At 45.4% G+C, this 10,606-nt stretch overlaps 1 pseudogene; it reads right to left on the bottom strand.

The window, feature by feature from the left end:
* Positions 1 to 324: 324 nt before the first annotated feature.
* Positions 325 to 10,606, bottom strand: part of LOC118938764 — a 23,746-nt pseudogene continuing 13,464 nt past the window's right edge.

Raw genomic sequence — 10,606 nt, 5'->3', positions numbered from 1 at the left:
ACCAACATTATGTTGGAGAGACTGGAGCCCACATACACACCAACAGTATGTTGGAGAGACTGGAGCCCACATACACACCAACATTAGGTTGGAGAGACTGGAGGCCACATACACACCAACATTATGTTGGAGAGACTGGAGCCCACATACCCACCAACATTATGTTGGAGAGACTGGAGCAGAACGTGTTGAGCTGCAGTGTTCAGCGGTACTGTGTTCCTTGGCCATGGTTCAAGGGAAGCAGGGAAATCTTTTCTGTTCCCAGGCCTTGTTGACCACGGGGTAGCAGATAGGTCACGCCCTAATCACTAATGGAAATCCAGCTCAGTCACAGATGTGTGTCAGAGGGAGACTTAGAGGTGGTGGCCTCGGCACTGGCCCCGGCTCTGGCCCCGGCTCTGTCTCTGTCTTTGGCTCTGTCTCTTGCTCTGGCTCTGGCCCTGGCTCTGGCCCTGATTCTGGCTCTGGCCCCGGCTCTGGCCCCGGCTCTGTCGCTGTCTCTTGCTCTGGCTCCGGCTCTGGCCCTGATTCTGAATTTGGCTCTGGCCCCGGCTCTGGCCATGGCCCCGGCTCTGGCTCTGGCCCCGGTTCTGGCCCCGGCTCTGGCTCTGGCCCCGGCTCTGGCCCCGGCTCTGGCTCTGGCCCTGGCTCTGGCCCCGGCTCTGGCTCTGGCCCCGGCTCTGGCTCCGGCTCTGGTTCTGGCTCTGGCTCAGGCTCTGGCCCCGGCTCTGGCTCTGGCTCTGGCTCTGGCTCTGGCTCTCAATCTGGCTCTCGATCTGGCCCCGGCTCTGTCTCTGTCTCTTGCTCTGTCTCTTACTCTGGCTCCGGCTCCACCTCTGGCCCTGATTCTGGCTCTGGCCCCGGCTCTGGCCCCGGCTCTGTCGCTGTCTCTTGCTCTGGCTCTGGCTCTGGCCCTGATTCTGAATTTGGCTCTGGCCCCGGCTCTGGCCATGGCCCCGGCTCTGGCTCTGACCCCGGTTCTGGCCCTGGCTCTGGCTCTGGCCCCGGCTCTGGCCCCAGCTCTGGCTCTGGCCCTGGCTCTGGCCCCGGCTCTGGCTCTGGCCCCGGCTCTGGCCCCAGCTCTGGCTCTGGCCCAGGCTCTGGCTTTGGCTCTGGCCCCGGCTCTGGCTCTGGCTCTGGCCCCGACTCTGGCTCTGGCCCCGGCTCTGGCCCTGGCTCTGGCCCTGATTCTGGCTCTGGCCCCGGCTCTGGCCCCGGCTCTGGCTCTGGCCCCGGCTCTGGCCCCAGCTCCGGCTCTGGCTCTGGCCCCGGCTCTGGCCCAGGCTCTGGCTCTGGCTCTGGCCCAGGCTCTGGCTCTGGCTCTGGCCCCGGCTCTGGCTCTGGCTCTGGCCCCGGCTCTCGCTCTGGCTCTGGCTCTGGCCCCAGCTCCGGCTCTGGCTCTGGCTCTGGCCCAGGCTCTGACTCTGGCTCTGACTCTGGCTCTGGCCCCAGTGAGGATGCTGCCTGTAATCCATGGTTTCTGGTTGGGGTATGTACGTACGGTCACTGGCATCTGCTTCCTTTGACCACTTTTTGATTGATCTAGTCACTGGTGCTTTCTGCTTTCATTTTCGTTTCTAAGCAGGAATCAGGAGGAAAGAATTATGGTCAGATTTGCCAAATGGAGGGTGAAGGAGAACTTGTATGTGTGTATGCGTCTCTGTGTGTGGAGTATAGGTGGTCCAGAGTTATTTTTCCTATGGTTGCACATTTAACATGCTAAAAGAAATTTGGCAAAACAGATTTAAGTTTCCCTGCATTAACGTCCCCGGCAACTAGGAGAGCCGCCTCTGGGTGAGCGTTTTCTTGGTTGCTTATGGCATAATACAGCTCATTCAATGCTGTCTTAGTGCCAGCCTCTGACTGTGGTGGTATGTAAACAGCTACAAAGAATACAGATGAAAACTCTCTCGGTAGGTAGTGTGGTCTACAGCTTATCATGAGATACTCTACTTCAGGCGAGCAATAGTTCGAGACTTCCTTAGATTATGTGCACCAGCTGTTGTTATACAGAGACCGCCGCCCCTTGTCTTACCAGACGCCGCAGTTCTATCCTGCCGGTACATTGTATAACCAGCCAGCTGTATGTTGATATTGTCGTCGTTCAGCCACAACTCCGTGAAGCATAAGATGTAACAGTTTTTAAAAGTCCCGTTGGTAGTTTAATCTTCCGCAGAACTCGTCCATTTTATTCTCCAAAGATTACACGTTTGCTAGCAGAATGGAAGGAAATGGGGGTTTATTCGATCGCCTATGAATTCTCAGAAGGCAGCCCGACCTTCGGCCCCTCGTTCTCCGCCTCCTCTTCACTCAGATCACCTGGATAGGGGCCTGTTCCCGAGGAAGCAGTATATCCTTCGCGTCGGGCTCGTCATAGTCGTGAAAGGAAAAAAAGGATTCTGCTAGTCCGTGGTGAGTAATCGCAGTCCTGATGTCTAGAAGTTATTTTCGGTCATAAGAGACGGTAGCGGCAACGTTATGTACAAAATAAGTTTAAAAAATGAGTTACAAACAACGCAAACAAACAAACAAAAAAACACAATGGGCTGGGGGCATGTAAAATGTCTGCCTTCTTCTCCAGCGCAATCTCATAGCCCCTCTATTGTTATTTACTGCTGCTCTTGAATTATTTGTAATTCTTATCTCTTACTTTTCTAGTTATTTTCTTTAAACTGTGTTTTTGTTTAAGGGCTTGCAAGTAAGAGTTTCACTGTGACAAATAAAATAAAACATTCGTAATAATGGTAACATTCTATTACTATTGGTAGCACTATTTATATTGGTAACATTCTATTTATATTGGTAACATTCTATTTATATTGGTAACATTCTATTTATATTGGTAACATTCTATTTATATTGGTAACATTCTATTAATATTGGTAGCACTATTTATATTGGTAACATTCTATTACTATTGGTAGCACTGTTTATATTGGTAACATTCTATTACTATTGGTAGCACTATTTATATTGGTAACATTCTATTACTATTGGTAGCACTATTTATATTGGTAACATTCTATTACTATTGGTAGCACTATTTATATTGGTAACATTATATTTATATTGGTAACATTCTATTTATTTTGGTAACATTCTATTTATATTGGTAACATTCTATTTATATTGGTAACATTCTATTTATATTGGTAACATTCTATTAATATTGGTAGCACTATTTATATTGGTAACATTCTATTAATATTGGTAGCACTATTTATATTGGTAACATTCTATTACTATTGGTAGCACTATTTATATTTGTAACATTCTATTAATATTGGTAGCACTATTTATATTGGTAACATTCTATTACTATTGGTAGCACTATTTATATTGGTAACATTCTATTAATATTGGTAACAATCTATTTATATTGGTAACATTCTATTTATATTGGTAACATTCTATTAATATTGGCAACACTATTAGTATTGGTAACATGCTAAGAATATTTGTAACACTCTATTAATATTGGTAACATTCTATTCATTTTGGTAACATTATATTAAATTAATATTGGTAGCACTATTAATATTGGTAACATTCTATCAATTTAGGTAACACTCGATTGATATTGGTGTCACTATTAATAACGGTAACATTCTATTAATATTTGTAAAATTCTATTAATATTGGTAACATTCTATCAAACCTCAGAATTCCAACTTCTTATTACAAAATAAGTTTAAAAAAACAAGTTACCAACAACGCAAACAAATAAACAAATACAATCGTAAAACGTCTGGCTTCTTTTCCAGCACCATCTTATGGGCCCTGAGACGTGGCTGTTGAATCCTATGGCGTCCAACAGACTATATGGAGACTCTTATGGGCCCTGAGACGTGGCTGTTGAATCCTATGGCGTCCAACAGACTATATGGAGACTCTTATGGGCCCTGAGACGTGGCTGTTGAATCCTATGGCGTCCAACAGACTATATGGAGACTCTTATGGGCCCTGAGACGTGGCTGTTGAATCCTATGGCGTCCAACAGACTATATGGAGACTCTTATGGGCCCTGAGACGTGGCTGTTGAATCCTATGGCGTCCAACAGACTATATGGAGACTCTTATGGGCCCTGAGACGTGGCTGTTGAATCCTATGGCGTCCAACAGACTATATGGAGACTCTTATGGGCCCTGAGACGTGGCTGTTGAATCCTATGGCGTCCAACAGACTATATGGAGACTCTTATGGGCCCTGAGACGTGGCTGTTGAATCCTATGGCGTCCAACAGACTATATGGAGACTCTTATGGGCCCTGAGACGTGGCTGTTGAATCCTATGGCGTCCAACAGACTATATGGAGACTCTTATGGGCCCTGAGACGTGGCTGTTGAATCCTATGGCGTCCAACAGACTATATGGAGACTCTTATGGGCCCTGAGACGTGGCTGTTGAATCCTATGGCGTCCAACAGACTATATGGAGACTCTTATGGGCCCTGAGACGTGGCTGTTGAATCCTATGGCGTCCAACAGACTATATGGAGACTCTTATGGGCCCTGAGACGTGGCTGTTGAATCCTATGGCGTCCAACAGACTATATGGAGACTCTTATGGGCCCTGAGACGTGGCTGTTGAATCCTATGGCGTCCAACAGACTATATGGAGACTCTTATGGGCCCTGAGACGTGGCTGTTGAATCCTATGGCGTCCAACAGACTATATGGAGACTCTTATGGGCCCTGAGACGTGGCTGTTGAATCCTATGGCGTCCAACAGACTATATGGAGACTCTTATGGGCCCTGAGACGTGGCTGTTGAATCCTATGGCGTCCAACAGACTATATGGAGACTCTTATGGGCCCTGAGACGTGGCTGTTGAATCCTATGGCGTCCAACAGACTATATGGAGACTCTTATATATGGAGACTCTTATGGGCCCTGAGACGTGGCTGTTGAATCCTATGGCGTCCAACAGACTATATGGAGACTCTTATGGGCCCTGAGACGTGGCTGTTGAATCCTATGGCGTCCAACAGACTATATGGAGACTCTTATGGGCCCTGAGACGTGGCTGTTGAATCCTATGGCGTCCAACAGACTATATGGAGACTCTTATGGGCCCTGAGACGTGGCTGTTGAATCCTATGGCGTCCAACAGACTATATGGAGACTCTTATATAGACGCTACTCTCACAGATTGTAGGCTAGCAGTCAACCCTTCCACTAGACAAGCGTATTATGGTTAAAAGACCAGACAATAGTTACAAATATGACATAATAAAACTACAGTAACATTGAAGGATCATCTCTTCTTCAATAAACAAACACAAGTCACCTGAATTATGGAAAAGCAACATCGACATACGCAGATGTGCGTTGGGCAAACGTGGTTACTTTACTTAATCTAATATAAACTCTGGGTTATAGAGTTTAAACCCAGGGCAAGCCACAGCTGAGTAAACACACAATGATGCCTTGAAGAAGTCTGGGATCACCGTAGCTTCCCTCTGTGTGCTGCCTGGGGTTAGGTTTAACTCACACCATTAGGCCCAGTAGGAGAAGACTCCAGATGTAATTGTGTGTGTGTGTGTGTGTGTGTGTGTGTGTGTGTGTGTGTGTGTGTGTGTGTGTGTGTGTCTGTCTGTGTGTGTCTGTGTGTCTGTGTGTCTGTGTCTGTGCGCGCGTGTACGTGTGTGCGTGCGTGCGTGCATGCGTGCGTGTGTGTCTGTGCGCGTGTGTGTGTGTGTCTGTGTCTGTGTGTGTGCGTGTCTGTGTGTCTGTGTCTGTGTCTGTGTGTGTGCATGTCCGTCTGTGTGTCTGTGTCTGTGTGTGTGCACGCGTGCGCGTGCGTGCGTGCGTACGTGCATGCGTGTGCGTGTGTGTGTGTGTGTGTGTGTGTGTGTGTGTGTGTGTGTGTGTGTGTGTGTGTGTGTGTGTGTGTGTGTTATATCAGCAGATTAGAATGTGCTGCTGGAACACAGTGGTAGATCCCAGAGTGGTTATGGACATCTACACATTGTAACCATCTCTATTCTTGTGTCACAAGGTGTTCTGTGGGATAACAATAAAACATAAATAATTCTGGTTAATGTGGCATGACAAGTCTTATATGGAATTGTAAAGGTCTACTCTGCTCCCATTCCTTTATGTCTCATCTACGATGTTTATACGGGGTTCATGGACTTTGCCAGTTTTCCAGATTGCGTTCTCTCGTGAGAATTCTTAGAATCTACACAAGAGGAACTGTCTCTAACAATAGATTTGAGAGCAGAGTTACACGCACAACCATATGACCTTCATTTGAAGTAACACTTAAAATATGTAATTACCTCACCACTACGGCCTATTTTATTGCCTTTACCTCCCTTATCTTAACTCATTTGCACACACTGTATATAGACTTTTTATACTGCATGTTTGTTTATTCCATGTGTAACTCTGTGTTGTTTGTTTGTGTCGAACTGCTTTGCTTTATCTTGGCCAGGTCGCAGTTGTAAATGAGAACTTGTTCTCAACTAGCCTACCTGGTTAAATAAAGGTGAAATATATATAAAACATTTTTTTAAAGATGGCTGTAGGGAACCCAAGTTTCTGGGAGATGTGTTGTCAGGCCTGTATTTGATGGCATTTAGTGAGTAGCTGTCATGTTGTGTTGATGTTCCCACCGAACCTGCCAACATTATCTTGATTGTATTGTATGGATGAGTTATGCAGCATGGTGTAGGCCTCAAAGGGCAGGCCTCACAGGGTAGGCCTCACAGGGTAGGCCTCATAGGGCAGGCCTCATAGGGCAGGCTTCACAGGGCAGGCGTCACAGGGCAGGCCTCATAGGGCCTCTGATACCAAACAGCAGTGAGCAGTATATACGTCAACAATGTAGGCTAGATACTACACTGCCATATTAGTAATAATGTAAGGATGTTGTGCCTTCCACCTGTATACAGTACTTTATAATGTTGTTCAGAGAGAGAACAACAGTGCGATCATCTCATTAGAAATAATAAACATTTTGCATACATTTTCAAATATATGTCCGGGGTTCAACAAATGGGAACGTAATTAACAATACTTCTCCTTGTTTATTGCTGTTGTGAACAATAAAGCGTTCTATGGAGAACCTGATCAGCCATTGTGTGTTGTTTTTAATGCAAAGCTATGACGACTTCCTGCTTTTCAAACATTTCATAAACAGACTGACCCTGACGTTTTCTTCATTCTCCCTTACTAAGCTATATGGAGTTGTTTTAAGAAGGTCATACCAAGGATCATTTAGCTATTTGATTTAGCATTTTAAGACTCCTTGGAGTGGCCGAAAAATACATACAAAAATGATTTCATTAAATCAAATCAAATGTATTTATATAGCCCTTCGTACATCAGCTGATATCTCAAAGTGCTGTACAGAAACCCAGCCTAAAACCCCAAACAGCAAGCAATGCAGGTGTAGATGCACGGTGGCTAGGAAAAACTCCCTAGTAAGGCCAGAACCTAGGAAGAAACCTAGAGAGGAACCAGGCTATGTGGGGTGGCCAGTCCTCTTCTGGCTGTGCCGGGTGGAGACTATAACAGAACATGGCCAAGATGTTCAAATGTTCATAAATGACCAGCATGGTCGAATAATAATAAGGCAGAACAGTTGAAACTGGAGCAGCAGCACGGTCAGGTGGACTGGGGACAGCAAGGAGTCATCATGTCAGGTAGTCCTGGGGCATGGTCCTAGGGCTCAGGTCCTCCGAGAGAGAGAAAGAAAGAGAGAAGGAGAGACTTACAGAACGCACACTTAGATTCACACAGGACACCGAATAGGACAGGAGAAGTACTCCAGATATGACAAACTGACCCTAGCCCCCCGACACATAAACTACTGCAGCATAAATACTGGAGGCTGAGACAGGCGGGGTCAGGAGACACTGTTGCCCCATCCGAGGACACCCCCGGACAGGGCCAAACAGGAAGGATATAACCCCACCCACTTTACCAAAGCACAGCCCCCACACCACTAGAGGGATATTTCATGACAATTTTGTATTTGTCCTTCCTGCTATTAGCTCATACAAACGCATTGAATAACAGATTTACTACGTTGAACGACAGATAGTCCGACCCCCCCCCCCCAAAAAAAATAAAATAAATCCAAAGGAAGTTTGTTCTAATGTGGGGTTTTTTTAGCCCTTATTTTTGCCACTTAACCATCTCCATATGTACTACAAATTCATTTGTTCAACTGGTACCAGGGGGACATTCAGACGAGTCTTGTCCTAGAGCAAAACAACCAACATGTGCGTGTCCTCAACTTTCCAAAGGGCGGTCGTATTAGTGGGAAGCCCAAACTATTCGGATGCTACTGACAGAAGTTGGCAGATTGGCTGTACTGAGAACACCATCCTGTTCGTGAGAGTCTCATCTTTCCATAGAGGGGTCAAAATAGTTTTTGTAGGCCAAACCGTTCAAACCCGACAGATGATTTTGTGAGAAGACCAATTTTTTACGATGTCTCATGGTCTGACAAAGAAGTGACACTTTTCAGATACTAACATTTCTCTAGGCTATAAAACTGCCATGGCACCTAATTCAGCTTACATATGGAGGGACACTATTTCAGTCAGAGGTATAAAAATAAATAAAAAATCCCAGCCCTGTATTACACCTGGGTTCAGGTCGTATTTGAAATCGTTCATATACTTTAGCTGTGCTTGACTGAGCAACAAGGCCTGGGAACTTTTAAGGTGGCACAATAAATCACCATAAATACTTCCATATTGTTGGGCTAGATTTAGTGTTTTTCTCAAAAGAGGAAAAGCCAGAAACGATTCAATTCAACAAATAGAACATTTTTTTCTGGTTTCTGGTTTCAGAGAAGTTAATGTGTTTTGGAGAAGGGCTTCTGCCTTCTGCGTGACAGTCCTCAATAAGGAAATATACTGAACATAAATATAAATGCAACATGTAGAGTGTTGGTCCCAAGTTTCACGAGCTGAAATAAAAGATCCCAGAAATGTTCCATATGCACAAAAAGCTTATTTCTCTTATTTTGTTCACAAATGTGTTTACGTCCATGTTACTGAGCATTTTTTCCTTTACCAAGATAATCCATCAACCTGACAGGTGTGTCATATCAAGAAGCTGATTGAACAGCATGATATTTACACAGGTGAACCTTGTGCTGGGAACAATAAAAGGCCACTCTAAAATGTGCAATGCCACTAGTGTTTCGGAAAACCCATTTCAGATGAATGCATTCAGTTGAACAAGTGACTAGGTATCCCCTTTCCCTATTAAGTTTTGATTGTGCATGCTATTGGCATACTGACTGCAGGAATGTCCACCAGAGCTTTTACCAGAGAATTTAATGTTAATTTCTCTACCATAACCCACCTCCAATGTCGTTTTAGAGAATTCGGCAGTACGTCCAACCAGCCTCACAACCGCACACCACATATAACTATGACAACCCAGGACCTCCACATCCAGTTTCTTCACCTGCGGGACCGTCTGAGACCAGCCACCAGAAAAGCTGATGAAACTGTAAGTTTGAAAAACAAAAGAAATTCTGCACAATCTGTCAGAAACCGTCTCAGGGAAGCTCATCTCCGTGCCCGTCGTCCTCACCAGGGGCTTGACTCCAGTTCGGCGTCGTTCAGTGGGGATATGTCCACCTTCGATGGCTACTGGCACGCTGGAGAAGAGTCCTCTTCAAGGATGAGTCCCGGTTTCAACTGTACTGTGCATGTAGCAGACAGTTTGTAAGGAATCGAGTGGGCGACAGGTTTGCCTCATGGTGGCGGTAAGGTTATGCTATGAATGCACAGAGATACAGTGACGAGATCCTGAGGCACACTGTCGTGCCATTCATCTGCCGCCATCACATCACGTTTTAGCATGATAATGCTAAAACGTCACAAGGATCTGTACACAATTCCTGGAAGCTGAAAATGTCCCAGTTCTTCCACGGCCTGCATACTCACCAGACATGTCACCCATTGAGCATGTTCAGGATGCCCTGGATCGACGTTTACGGCAGAGTGTTCCAGTTCCCGCCAATATCCATCAACTTCGTACAGCCATTGAAGAGGAGTGGGGACAACATTCAACAGGCCACCATCAACAGCCTGATCAACTCTATGAAATGGAGATGTGTCGTGTTGCATGAGGCAAATGGCAGTCACACCAGATACTGACTGGTTTTCTGATTCACTCCCTTACTTTTTTTGAAGGTATCTGTGACCAACAGATGCATATCCGTATTCCCAGTCATGTGAAAACCATAGATTAGGGCCCAATGAATTTATTTCAATTGACTGATTTACTTATGAATTGAAACTCAGTAAAATCAAGTGTTGATTTTAAACTTTTGTTCAGTGTATACATGCAATTTTGCATACTTTAATCGAAAGCGATTTACAGTCACGCGTACATGTGGTCAAACACCATGCACTACCAACTGAGCTACAGAAGACCACACCAAGCTAAAGAGGACCACTGACCATTGTAAGAATCTGAATTTCAGATATGTCCACAACAATCCTGGGAAAGATATTTTCTCAACTCCATGTCCAAATATAGAGCGTACAAACCAAACCCTCAATGATTCTGTTAGTCCTAGAAGGCACAGTTATCTACAGAGGACCACAGTGAGAGTTTATAAATCAT

The sequence above is a fragment of the Oncorhynchus mykiss genome, chromosome 14 (assembly GCF_013265735.2).
Source record: "Oncorhynchus mykiss isolate Arlee chromosome 14, USDA_OmykA_1.1, whole genome shotgun sequence".
NCBI lineage: Eukaryota > Metazoa > Chordata > Actinopteri > Salmoniformes > Salmonidae > Oncorhynchus > Oncorhynchus mykiss.
Note: the sequence above shows the minus strand (reverse complement) of the source record. Positions and strands in the feature narration are given on the sequence as shown.